The following is a 14,416-nucleotide window of genomic DNA, read 5'->3' as shown; positions in this document are numbered from 1 at the left end:
TGTCTATTTATGGAAAATGCATCAGAGGCTGTCATGCACACGCTGAGTGCTCATTGACAGAGCTAATGCGGGTTGTTCACGCTTCGGCTCTTTTCCATTTGGGAAATCTTTTATAAAATTTTAATATGTTATCTAACTATGAAATCTACACTTTATACGTGCGCATCTATTCGGTACGTTTCTTTACTATTCTATATAATGAAATGCCGTAGGAACATTTAAAAATGTTTATGTAATTTTCAGGCGATGTCGATGCAAAGTAATGGTAAAAAATAAAATAAATAAGAATATTCATATTACAATGTTATTTTATTTTTTGTTAAAAGGCATTTAAAATACAGAAACCATTATCATAATCAATTTCATTGATACAATATGTAAAAACATTTCATACATGCAAAAGATATTCGTCTATGTTGTTGCCTTGGTTAGAGACTAGAAATTTAGAAGAAGTACGTTTCGTTGACTCGAATTTAGCTAAGAATTTTATGAAATTCAAGATCAGTGGGGTCTCCGGTGGTGTATATAAAAATGAATTATTTGAAACACGTTAAAAATGGCCAAAGGACCAACCAGATTGAGGAGGCCACACTCGCCTCCACTATAATGGAAAAGGATGCAAGAGAGTCCGTCCTCAAATTCTTCAGGAAAGATTCACAATATGTAATTAATAGGAATAAAACATAGTTGAACATGAAATATTGTAAGTCTTATTATATATTTAATCTTATTAAGATATATTAATTGAAATAATAAAAAATGTAAAATTGATGAACATGAGGAAAATAAATAAACTAAATAAAGCTGTGATACTGCAATAGAAAATACAACTGAAGTGTTTGAGGATGGATGAAAGAAATGAAATGATTGAGAAAGCAAGATGGAATTATGGAATGATAGAAGGAAGAAAAAAATATATTGTGAACTATGGAAGACCAGGACGAAAATAAAAAATTCATGTGAAAAATTGTTAAGAAATGAAAAACCCTGTTCCCAACAAAATAGGGGTGGAAGGAGAGGTCCCAATAGCGCAGGCCTCAAAAAAAAAATAGAAAAACAGGACCAACCAAGGATTTTATAAAATTAAACCCTTAACGTGATACAATTTTATATATATCACACTTTGTGTATTAATTATATACAATTGTCACTGCTCACAAACAAGTTTAAGAGGATGGGCAGCAGAGCTGTCTGCGTACCATAATTCCACACTGCGATCACCAACCTGCCTACCGCTTTGGCTATAACGATGAACGACTACAATAATCAATAAAAATTTTAACGCAACAAAACTGTCTAAAATTTTCAGCATTAAATGTCCCGTGTTTGACACTAACCGGTGTAACATAACTCCTGAAGATGCCCCGTGGAGGGGTGAAACGCGTGTTGAGTGAATTAACGGTGGCGGTTGTGTAGTTCGCATTGTTTGCCGCATGCGCATTTATGAGCGGGCTGGCGGGCGGTACACTTTGATGCACGACAACCACTGCATGTGCGGAAGTGGCTAAATATTGGTCCTTTTCTTACTTTAATGTCTATGCCTTGCAGAGAGCATTTATGGGCCGAAAAACGACGACGACTTCCATAAAAAGTTGTGCAGGCCTTGCGAAGCAGATGGTGGAAGCTAAACACATCACTTTGGTCACATCATCACAAATAATAGATAGAATTTTAATTTTTTCTCAGTCAATAAATAAAAATTACTATATAATTTTGACCAAATCATATATTTCCGAACTGAGAAATAACCGTATGTAATGGATTGTGTTAGGAATTGACTGCAATAAAACGGTGCTCGCGTGACGAACGGTGAACTACGACCCGTAGTCATACGGCTGAGCGCTAGAGATTTATTGTTATTCTTCATCTGTACTACTGTAGTACAGTTTAGAATTTTTTACATGTTTTATATACTAACTGTTCTGAAATTTTAGTCTACCACACAAGAAAAATGAAATAAAATACACTTTTCTTTTATTAATTCAAGTAGACATTTATGCGCAATTTCAAATCGTGAATTATTTTTTAAGGTTCATTAAAAGTTGAGAAAATACAGTCCATGGTAGATTACTAATGACTCGGAATTTTTATCTGTTGAGAACAACTAGCTAGACATCAGTTTTCTTTTTAATTAAATTTATCAATGTCTCCAAAAGTACCACTTTTGGTATGGCAACACCGTTCTTCGGAAGGCTATATCAAAACGCGCCTCAGATGTTTCCGAACGGAATCTGTCCTCTGTCGATTCTGATTGGCATTCTTCCGTATCATGACAGCTTCACAGAACTGCGGTAAAGGAAAGGTTTTGTCTGATCTTGACCATATGGATTCGCTGCTCGGATTGTCGCTCCGGGCATTCCGCAAGTATTCAAGTGACAGTTTATATTTAGCTTAACTAAGTTCTAAGTTACAGGTAATTGACATAGCTTAAGCGATACATTAGAGAGACCGGAAAAATCCATTGATTTGTTATCGCTCCGGCATTGAGTTGTATACTAGATGTCAAAAGGTTGTTGATGACGAAGGTGAATATATTGTTGATAAGAAAAAAACTTTTTAAAGATGTAGTCGTGTGAGTGTAAGTTAAGAAACCGACATCACTATCTTCTTCTTAATAGAAGATCAAGCAATGCCTGTTGTAATATCCAGTTATAAATTTCGTATCCAGTGGTTTCTTAATTTGTAATTTCTTATCAGCGTAATGTTTCAAAACTTTTTTTTCTTATTTATCGCTATCTCCTTTTCAATTCATCCCGGCGCCATTGTCGCGAAGTTGCGGGGGAGATGTGAAAATTTTTAATTTAAAGCATCCGGAAAAACTTATAGATTTATGGACGCCCTACAAGTTTTAATTAGAGAGCCTCTTTGCGTTTAAGATTTTCGAAGTTTCCGCCTTAATAATCAGTGAATTGTCGATGATTCTGGTGATATGGAAGGGTCAAACGTAGATTGTAACATTACATTATTATTGTATGTTGAATATTATAATTATAAACTATGTAATAAATTAAAAAAAACATTAAATAAACACTAACAAAGTAATATGGCGCAAAAGATGAAAAAAGTGATGAAAAAATAATCCCTACTGACTTTTTAATTGCCTCTTAGAATATATAAAACCTTTTATTACAGCCTAAAGGTGATTTTAACAATAAAATTACTTTAGAATCAATTGCTTTAAATTTTGTACGAATCCGAACTACATTTGTTTTGAGTTTATTCAAGATCGGAATGCCTTTGGAACCTTTACAGCTTAATTTCAAGTTGAAGGCTGTATCTATTTGTTTGATCAAGTAATGGTTTATTATAGTAAAAACAAACTCTGCCTAACGAGTTACAGCTTACTTATTTCTGATCATACTGTATGTAGCGATTCTTCTGAAATATGATAAATAATTTTTATTTTTCTTTTGGGATGCGAGAGAGTAATAACTTCTTGCAGTAAAAAGTCTGTAGAAACAGGTAAAAGAATTAATTTTAATATGTATTAATCTGTATTTTGATAATTTTTTTTAGTACAATTAGATAGTTGTAAATTAATCTCATTAAATGAATTAATAATCCTGGATATAGATTTTGATTTATTATATCAATAATTAACAACGTAAATAATAATTTTAATAAAATTTTATTTTAAATAAATATGAATTAGTTTTTCAATAATTACAAAAAAATTTGCCCCGGGTGAGGATCGAACTCACGACCTTAAGATTATGAGACTTACGCGCTGCCTACTGCGCCACCGAGGCTATGTGTATCACTTTGTAATATAGTATTATATACCATGCTGATAAAATATATATGTGTCGTATTTGAAATATGTATGTGAGAATGTTTATTTCCTATACTTAGTTTTAAAATAGTCGACCAAAACCAAAAAAATTACGTTCGGTTTTATTTTATACATATATTATTTTATTTTTTCCGTGTTTATATAATGTTCTTATATTTTTCATACCGATATACTGTTAGATTGATACAAGTATACCGTTGTTATCAAAGTTAAAAAGTAATACATCTGAGGTGATTGTTTGCTAGAATAGAGTCCAATAGGTTATTTTAAGCGAGTATAAATATTACTACACCCCTTAGTAAAGTCAGTCTGTTCGTAACAGCATTATAGCTAAGTCATAGTATATTTATATATATATATATATATATATATAATGACGTTGTGCAGTTTTAATTTTTAAGACACGTTACTGACCTTCGAACATTATTTTTATCTAAGAAAAGAATTAATATATAGTTACACCGCTCTGCCATTTATATGCTTCCTCCTCCCCACTACCACTCAAAGTCACGTGATCGATCACGTGAGTGAATTTTTTTTTCTTAGCGTACGTGTTAAATATTATATTACTAAATGGCAGAGCGGTGATGGACGGAACTCACTCGGTGTTTGGCACTGGTGTAACATCTCCTGAGGATGCCCCGTGGAGGGGTGAAACACGTGTAGAGTAGATTAACAGTGGTAGTTGTTTCGCATCGTTTACCGCACGCGCATTTATAAGCGGGCTGGCGGGCGGTGCACTTTATTGCACGACTACTGCTACATAGCGGAAGTAGCTATATATTAGTTCCTTTCTTAGTTAGGATGGACTTTCGAGAGGTAACACCTGATTGTATTAGATATTATCTTTATCTGCAATCTCTCAAACTATAAGCAGATTTGTTTGTTTTTCTTTATCGTGTTCACGGCGTTCCTCACCAAGAGGTGCCTGGTTCTTCACCATCCGTCGCCAAGTTTTGATATGTCATGGCGTATTAGTCTATTAGTATGGATTTACTGATTTGCGTAGAAATTGCTGTCATCACAGCTGTTGTACTAACAACTTTGATATTTCGATAATAATTCGGTGATCATAAAATAAAATAGAGTTATGAAAAATTTTAAACTAAATACGTTACAAAGTCCGCAGAGATCTGAATGCATTGGCGGTTGAAGCGAAAACTCTTTCTTCACATAAGTGTCAGATGTTTATGTCCATTTTAATAAGACTTATAAAATCTAATATATATAACTATTAAATGTTTACAAAATATTTCTTCTTAGATGCCCTCTGCAAAAGTCCCCTCCTTCTCTGAAAAGTCTTGAACTGCCTGCAGCTCGCGTCGTCGCGCGACTTTATCTATGTCTACTCTTCTTCATCATCTACTTCTTTTCAGTTGATGGACGTCCACTACAAGGCATATGCCTGCTCCAAAGATCACCACATTGACCGGTCCTGCTGCTGCTGCCGACATCCAGTTCGGTCCGGACATCCAGTCCGGTCCGGACATCCGGTTGGCCCACCTACTCCACGTCTACCGGCACGTGGTCTTTATTCGAGAACATTCGGTACCAACTGCCATCAGTTACACGAGCGATGTGTACAATGCCATTACAAATGAGCGATTCTTCGAGCTACATGGGTGATGTTGATTCTTTTGCGTGTCTCTCATAAACTAATAAAACTCCTATACACCTATACCTTACTATATTTTAATTCCCAAACCATGGTGCACGTAATCAGTTATTGTCTTGTATTTGCAAGTTCAAGAGAAGATTGAGCTAGAGTGAGGAAAGATTCCAGAAGGAGAAGGAGAAAAGATTTCCAGTTGGAGACAAAGAGTGTCGCCACATCTTTTTGAGGCATTTCCGAATAAAAATAAAATAAGTAATAAGTAAAAATGCAAGCAAAGGTCAGGTAAGAAAAAAAATACAAATAACGTAAAAACGTAAAAGAGCAAATGAAATTGTAAAAACTCTAAATGTTATAATAAAATAAAGAAATAAAAATCAAAATTGAAACTGTTCTACGATATATCAAAAGGATGTTACGAAGAAAGAAAGGAGAGGTGTGAATGTAATGTAAATACATGGTAGAAGAATGAAAGAAAATGTGAAAAACAGAAGAGAAGAGTGACAAAAAAAAACAGAAAAATATGTTAAAATTAAAAAGTCCCTGGCCTTAACATGATAGGGTATACTAGAGGCCCCAAATACAAGTTATTTTAAAAAAAAAAGGCAATTTTATAATTACGTGATAAATACACGTCGAAATATAAAAAAAATAGATTGTTTAATTAGTTTTATTTAATATTCTTCATTGTACACGCTAGGATACATTTAGATTATTTCATAATAATAAACAGAAACGTACAATGAGCAGTCTTATCACACGACGCATACCAGACAATCATAGTATGAAAACAGTAGACTGGAAGATATAGGCTTTCATTATAGATTTGAAAGGCTTGCATCTTTCATCTTCCAATGACCTAAACAAGGTCACATACATCTTGTGGGTCAATTTTAGAACCTTATTACAGCAGCGACACTCTCTCTCATCTAGTAAAGTTTCAACGACGACAGATAGCTGTAGATTACGTCACATAACACTATTAGTAAATTTGATTAGTGATCCAGTTGAAATAGTCGATGTTAATATAGTGGACATAGGTGAATATAGGTTTTGGAAACATATTAATAGATTTTAACACATTAATACCTCCACGGGCGTTCAAATTGAAAATAAACAGTGGCAAAAACAGAAAGCGTTGGACAGGGGTGCTGCGACCGCAACTATTGGCGGCCGCATGCAATTGACAGCGGCGCTCAATTTATGGCCCACACTGTCTAGTGCTTGCATGGTTCGTACGCTAGATGCGACCCTTGTTTTTTACTACATATATCATTATTAACTTGAAAATAATAAATGTATAGAAGTCATTGACAGCAAGATACAACTGAACTAAAGGCCTTACAGCAGGCCTTTGTCGAAAGACAATCTGAAACGAACCAACCACTGTTTATTTTCTTTCTTGTTTTTATCTTTTATTTTTCTGTTTATTCAATTTTAATTTAAAAACTTACAGTAAGCATTTACGTAGATCACGAGAAAAATGCCTGATAATTGCGATCATATGTCGCAGGTTTTATTCTCGGAATATCATCTTATATAAATCACACTTTTTGCATTAATTAAATAGAATCGCCATTGTTCACTAACAAGTTGTTAGAGAATAAGTATCAGTGTCCTCTACCTACCATAATAGCTTACTGCAATCGCTTACCCGCCCGACAAGAGTGGCGATTATTGCAAATTTCCCCATTTAGATATATGGCCTGAAATGATAATGACGACAGCAATATACTGTACTGACGACAAGACTTACAACATGTTTGTGGTATTATGTACAACAAAAAATGAAATGGGAAGTCGTGTTCACATTCACCATAGTTAAAGTTTGAAAACTTTGGATGCAGGCAGATTCTAACCGGTTATTAGAAATCTATGGGGAAGCCCAAGTCCAGCTGTGGACGTTCTATGGCCTAAATCATGATGACTCATTTGACATAATCTAATATATAAAATTCTCGTGTCACGGTGTTCGAACTTGAACTCCTCCGAAACGGCTTGACCGATTTTTACCAAATTTTACATTTGCGTATTCAGTATGTCTGAGAATCGGCTACTCTCTATTTTCCATACCCCTAAGTGATGAGAGTGGTCCGCCTCTAAATTTAATTTTTAATTTTTTAGACAATTTTTTTGGTTTTTATTTTATTATGATACAGCATACAAAAATACATACAAACCTAAATTTTAACCCCTCTACGATCAACCCTTATCTTACATTTGTTAATTAAAAATTTTAATTATTTTTGCGGGATCAGCTAGTAATGTATAAAAGAATAACTGTTGTTCAGTTTTTGGCGGCGTCTTCTCACGTGCTGGCAACTTTGACCATTTTACAATGTAATATTAAAAAAAAATTATAAGATGTACTTCGAAGCATGAATGAGGTACTCTGCCTATGGCTAGTGACTATTTTATGTACTCGTATATTTTATAACTACGGATCTCTTATTTGAGGTTGAAATAAATGTATGCCACATCCAGTGTTCGTACATCTATGTGTCCGCTATTTAATTAATTCCCGCATTGGAATAGTGCGAATTTTGACTGCGACTGAAGCCAACGGTTATTTGTTTTGTCGTTTTAAATTAACGCAACGCCGTGCGTCCGTGACGCGAGCCGCGAGTTTAACACCCCTGATAATTGAACTAATACGTTGGACTATTCTTTTTTATATATATCCTTTTCTTAACGACACAATGTGATCATTAATTCTCCTTGTACGATCTTATATAAAAAACGTTTATAATGTATGTCTTCTATGTATGTCGCTGGAAATATATATATATATATCTGCCCATGCAAGAATACCATCTGCAGGAAGCTATTAAAAACCATGTCTAAGCTAGCCTGAACAATGACATGTAAAGACGAAATAAAACTAGGAATCTACATCAGAAGATAACAGCGTGTACCACAGTAAAACAATTATAAGGTTCTATAAGTAACAAAGGCTTAGGCGGGCAGGCCATTTGGAAATAATGATCAACACCAGATCTATTAACATAATCTTCAAGCGGACCAACAAAAAAGAGCCAGAGAAAGACCCAGAAAGAGATGGTTGGAATGTATAGTGGAAGATCTCAGAAATATCGAAAGGCAGACATCTTTGCAAAGAATATCGTAGAATAGAGGAAGATAGAAGAGGATAGTAGAGACTCATAAATAGTTGTAGCGTAACAGGAAGAAGAAGATGTATGTCATAATCATATTTAAAGTCGAAGGAAGTCCACCGCTGGATATTATCTTCTCTTATAAAATAAGTAAAACTAGTTGGAAGTGCGGTCATCTGAAATGGAGGTGCTATGTGAGACGCCAGTCTAAAGAAGTACATAATTTAAATATATGTGTTGTCCAACATCTCGTGTGCGTTTTGTTAATCTGTCGTATTATCGTTCATTTACCTCAGGTTTTGATTAGCACTTTACGGCACACGTTACTTGAGAGATATAGATAGTATATCATGGAATGCAGGTCCGCAACTGTTTTTATATGTATACCAATCTATATATTTACCATGATGTATTACGAATTGTTGTATGTTGCGTGTATATATATTTAACTTGTTAATTTATTTAAAGCTTTTATTTAGACATATCATTCTTCTTATTACTTTTTTTAATTAACGCAATATTTGTTAAAAAATTGGAAAAAAAATTTTTTTTTATTTAAAATACTGAACCATATTCTCTAATATTAATATTTAAACATAGAACTGGAATCTATTTTTCATGGTCATTGATATCAAGATGTTTCAAGATGAACACAACCTTAAAAATTCCAAAAAAATGACAGAGGAAAACTTTTTACGTAAAGGCATTGTTGATTATAGCTATCTGCAGTAGTTAATGTAACTTTCACACAGACATTCTAACAGGCATAAGCCTCCCCCAAAGGTATTTAAGGGGGGATATACCATTATCGCCACGCTTCACAGGTGGTTTGACAATCGCAGTGTGGTATTATGGTACCCAGAAGACGCTGTTGTCGATTCTCTGTAAACTTGTTTTTCATCACTGGTAATCCTATATAATTAATGCACTAAGTATGAATTATATAAGATAGTATCCTGGTATCGAATCTGCGACTTAAGATTGCAATTAGCATTTCCCAATTGAATATGATATAATTTTAATATGTTTAATAACACTTAGATTGCTATGTCTTTAACTGTATAAGGTATTACAATACACTACCACGCAATGTCTTTGAAATATATACATTACATATATAAACATATGAATACATATGCATGTATACATAGAAGGAATTCATTTTAAATAAAAAAAAACTATTAAAGTATGAATAATATTTCACTGATTATATACATATGGAATGAATTGCTCTTATAATGTTAAAATTAACCTGTCTGTGTTTGTTGTGGGCGCTTGAATGTTGCCATTCGTCTACGTATCAGCCCACAGATGTTCACTGCAAGGTATAGGCCTCACATTAAGATATCTATGACATGATATACCATAATCGCCACACTTGGCAGGCGAGTTGGCGATAGCAGTGTGCTGTTATGGTACGCAGACCATGCTGCTGACCATCCTCTGTAAACTTGTTTTTTTAATGCAATTCTATAGAATTAATATACAAAGTGAATAATATAAGATTGGATCTGGGAATCGAATCTCCGACCTATGATTGTAGATATCAGTAATTAACCACTGAGATAACATTGCATTACTATTATGTACATAAATTTAACTTTTTTGGTATGTTTCTGGTAATTTTAAACTTGATCTACACAAAAGGTCATTTTAAATTATAATATGGAAATAATTATATAAATAATAGGTTTATATAGGTGTATATAAGTGTTTGTGGGTGTGTATGTGTGTTTGTATTTAATATAATTGAAAAGAATTCTAAAACGACCTACGAGATATTTAAATTCAATATTATCTTTAACTCACCGCATCCGGAATGATGTAATAAAAGTTTACTTACAAAATTAAGTATACACATCCATCGAACTTCAGACCCCCGGGGGCCATCTTGGAAATGATTAAAAAAAAAGAAAGAGACGGAGCTCCTGTATCTTTTTAAAAAATTAGCGAGAGTGTCGGATTAATCATTCCGTAGATAAGCGTTGAAATAATTAGCGTCCGTTGGGGGAGGGAGCTTTTTTGCTAATTAAAAATAAATATATAATGAAGAGGAAATCGGCTCTGTGCTGCTTCGATTTTTAAATATAATTAAAAAAAGAATGTTCACATTATTAACATGAGGGATGGTGTTATAAATAATATCTGCTAAAAAAGTTAGGTTAGGACATATACGACCTCTTTTTATTGTTATATATTTTTTTCTTTTTTGAACTTTTCATATTGACAGTTTGAGTTTTTACAATTTTGAGCGTACTATTGTTCTGTCTGTCTGTTTTTATTTTGTATTATGTTACTGTTACCTACTTTTGTAAAATTATAATAAACTACCAGCATCATTTGCATTTATTTAATCTGTTTATACAGTCCACACGATCGCCAACAATGAAAAAAAAATCTAAAGGATTGGCTATAATAAAGTTAATTTTTATTTTTTAAATATAGACTCCGTTTAACGCGGAAAATACGTTCCAATAATATAGAGCGTAATACGAAAGATTTAATTTCACACATTAACATCAGTATAGTATTTTTGCATAGAAAAACAATAATAATATACTTCTTTTAATGATATATTTTTTAAATATTGATTTTAAATCTCTGAGTAACAGATATGAAATTGATCGTGGAATTTTATTTCACACACTTATACCTTGTACTATAAATGATTTATTTATTTTTTTCTTCCCTTTATTAACATTGTATCTGTCACTTAATATTATAGATATATTGCGACGAAACCGAAAGAATTCCAGATTTATTAATATATAATATCTTCTCTCAAAGAATCCCGAGCTCTTATGCATTATATGGCTACTGCATAGTCTAGCCATTCTGTTACTGGCTGTTTACATACATTAAAAATATATAATTTGAATTTCGAACATTAGCTTCTACGATAAAAAAATAGAATTCTTTCCCGCCGTTATTGTATGTTTTTTGTTTAGAAATTATTCGTTTTGAAAATGGAGTAGGACTTAAATGGAATAGGATTGCAGTAATTGCACTGTACAAAGTAGGGTAATGAGACAGCCGACATTTTTGATACATCGAAAATGCTAGAAATTGGCCGAATGTTTGTGTATTGTACCACCAAAAGGTACACTGACTGTAAGAGATTCGGCCGACCGCGATCTATTCTAACAAACCAGGCCGCTAATACAGTCAAGGCCAGAGTTCGTCGAAAATTCATAATGAAGCAGAAAATCCTATCCTGAGAAATAAGAATCCCATCGAGGACACTTTCTTGGATTATGAAACAATACTTAGGTCTAGGGCCTTACCGGAGATATACAGGACGTACATTAAATCAGGCACTAAAATAAAAGAGAGTCGAAAGATCAAAACAGCTGTTACTTCGATACGCGGATTAAAAACGAAAAAATTATCTTTACAGATGAAAATTTTTTTTACAATCGAGGAGCACTACAATAAATAAATATATCGAGTATATGCACACAGCTCTAAAGAAGTTTCCGAGGTTTTAGCCAAAGTTCAGCGAGGCTATCGTCTAGCATGCGTCATGGTTTGTTGGGATATCTCTTACCAAGGGTTACAAAAATCCATTTTTGCGAAAAAGGAGTCAAAACTTCAGCCAAATGTATCAAGATACCGTGTTATAAGCAGTAGTTCAACCTCTCAACAATACCTAATTCAAAAACAAAGTGTGGACATGCCAACTGGATTCAGCCCCGGGTCATATGGCGCGCATTATCCAAATTTGGCTTCAGAAAAAATGTTCCAGACTTAAAGGCTGATGATTTGCCTTCAGATAGTCCGGATTTAAACCCTTTGGACTATAAATTGTGGTCTGTGATAGAGGACATAACCTGTTCTATCCTTAATAATAAATAATTCTTTGGAGGCAGCAGTGACCAAGTTTCTGATGGAAACTATTCGTAAATCCATCGACGAATGGCCTGACCGAATAAAAGCGTGTAAAAGCTAAGGGTGAACACTTTGAATGACTAGCTTAGTACATTAACAAATCTTTTTCACTCTACATATAAAGATTTAAAAGAAAAGATTTTTGTAGAAAATATCAGGTGTTTTCTTTGTAACAGAATTTATGATCAGAACAAACTTTTGATCACTTACTCAGACACTGCTCCCGATTCAAATCTAAAAGACGTAACCACGTGACATTATGTGAAAACCTTAATATACCTCCGTTCAGCTTACCGGACCTTCTCAAGAAAAAATCTACAGCAGAATCTTTTGATGAGTTGGCCCGGCACATTGTCCTAAATCTCATTTAACGGTCTGTACCGTTTGGGCAGCGACTTAAAATAAACTAATATATAATTGAGTATTTCAAATTGTATTGTTAATATATATAAATTTTAGCTGTATTTACCCATAAGAGAAAATTGTGTAAAAAAAATTGTAAAAAATTATAAAACGCTGTCGTGTCTCGCAGCTGGGAGAAGAAAGATCCGTATCGAATAGCGGCAACCCTCTCCCAACTGTCTGCGTTTAGTTTAAGCGAAAAATAAATATTGTCAAAAAAAAAACACTAGTGATACAAATTAGAATTAATAAAAAAATAGAACTTATGGCTAGAGATATACAGACTAGGTATATATTAAATACGTAAAATAAGGCACATAGGTAATTTTAACATTTCCTATAAGATGATTTTCCATCTCGTCCAAAAACGAAGACATGTTTTACACCGACCTCGTTTCGAATTAATATTTACGAACGAATCTGGAAAAATCAACCAAATAATATAAATTGAATTAGGAGAATAAAAATAAATGACGGTTCCGGAATATAAAATTAATATGTACGTACGATTTAATTTTTATTCCTGCAAAGCCTTGATTTAAATCTAGCGAATGCGACTATCTCCAACTTTGTCGTCGGAACGTTGCGTTTTGTAATATTAGTAAAACTTTTCAAACATTTAATTTACATTAAAAATATTCATTTTGAAATTATTTTATGATTAGTGTATTTTTTATTAAAACCACATATTTTTGATTCGTTCATCATATTCCCTTGAGTAATTTATCTTCATGAACATTGTGAAATTATTTAATGGAATCAGGCGTTACCTTGCGGAAGTCCATCCTAAATAAGAAAAGGACCAATATTTAGCCACTTCCGCACATGCAGTGGTAGTCGTGCAACAAAATTAGTGCCAAACACAGAGTCAATCTCTAATCGGTGTAACATAACTCCTGAAGATGCCCCGCGGAGGGGTAAAACACGTGTTGAGCGATTTAACGGTGGCAGTTGTGTAATTCGCATTGTTTGCCGTATGCGCATTTATCAGCGAGCTGGCGGGCGGTGCACTTTGTTGCACGACTACCACTGCATGTGCGGAAGTGGCAAAATATTGGTCCTTTTCTTACTTAGGATGGACTTCCGCAAAATAACGCCTGATTCCATTGAAAAAAAATTTGACATTGTTTCAGCAGAGTGCATCTTGTTGTAATGGGAGGGGCCAGGTACGGCGATTGAGCCTTCGCATTGTTTCTGATAAATTCAATTCTATTCACCCTAAGGCCTTTACAGATTCATCTGACATCAGTTCACGGAACAGAAGTATCCGTGAACTTAAGTAAATTTTAAAAGGTGTAGCAAATTACATTATGGAGGGGTAAGAGTGGGAGGAGGTTTTTCAAAGTAGGCTTTCGTGCAGTCCTGGATAAACTGTACCGTTGGGAGTTCAAGTCACTATGGAGTAATATTCTTTTGGAACCACCTCACACCGGTGGCTTGGGTCTTACAATATAGCAGGTTTATGGAGGTCTCTTTGTAAATATGAAATAATAATGCCTGCTTTAGTAGTTCTTTCTACTACACAATATTGTGTGTATTGTTTAAGTAAATTAAAATGTAAAATATTATTATTTCTTCAATTATTTTTTATTTTACTTTTGTGTATTA

At 33.7% G+C, this 14,416-nt stretch overlaps 1 non-coding gene across 1 annotated transcript; it reads right to left on the bottom strand.

Moving 5' to 3' along the window:
- Positions 1-3,676: 3,676 nt before the first annotated feature.
- Positions 3,677-3,749, bottom strand: TRNAM-CAU (transfer RNA methionine (anticodon CAU)). Its single transcript has one exon. It is a non-coding gene; the product is annotated as a tRNA-Met (tRNA).
- Between the last annotated feature and the right edge of the window lie 10,667 nt (positions 3,750-14,416).

The sequence above is a fragment of the Battus philenor genome, unplaced genomic scaffold, assembly GCF_028537555.1.
Source record: "Battus philenor isolate CCGP_79_NKW_IND1 unplaced genomic scaffold, ilBatPhil1.0.hap1 SCAF_23, whole genome shotgun sequence".
NCBI classification, from domain to species: Eukaryota; Metazoa; Arthropoda; class Insecta; order Lepidoptera; family Papilionidae; genus Battus; species Battus philenor.
The sequence above is the reverse complement of the archived record's forward strand: the minus strand, read 5'-3'. Positions and strand labels throughout refer to the sequence as shown.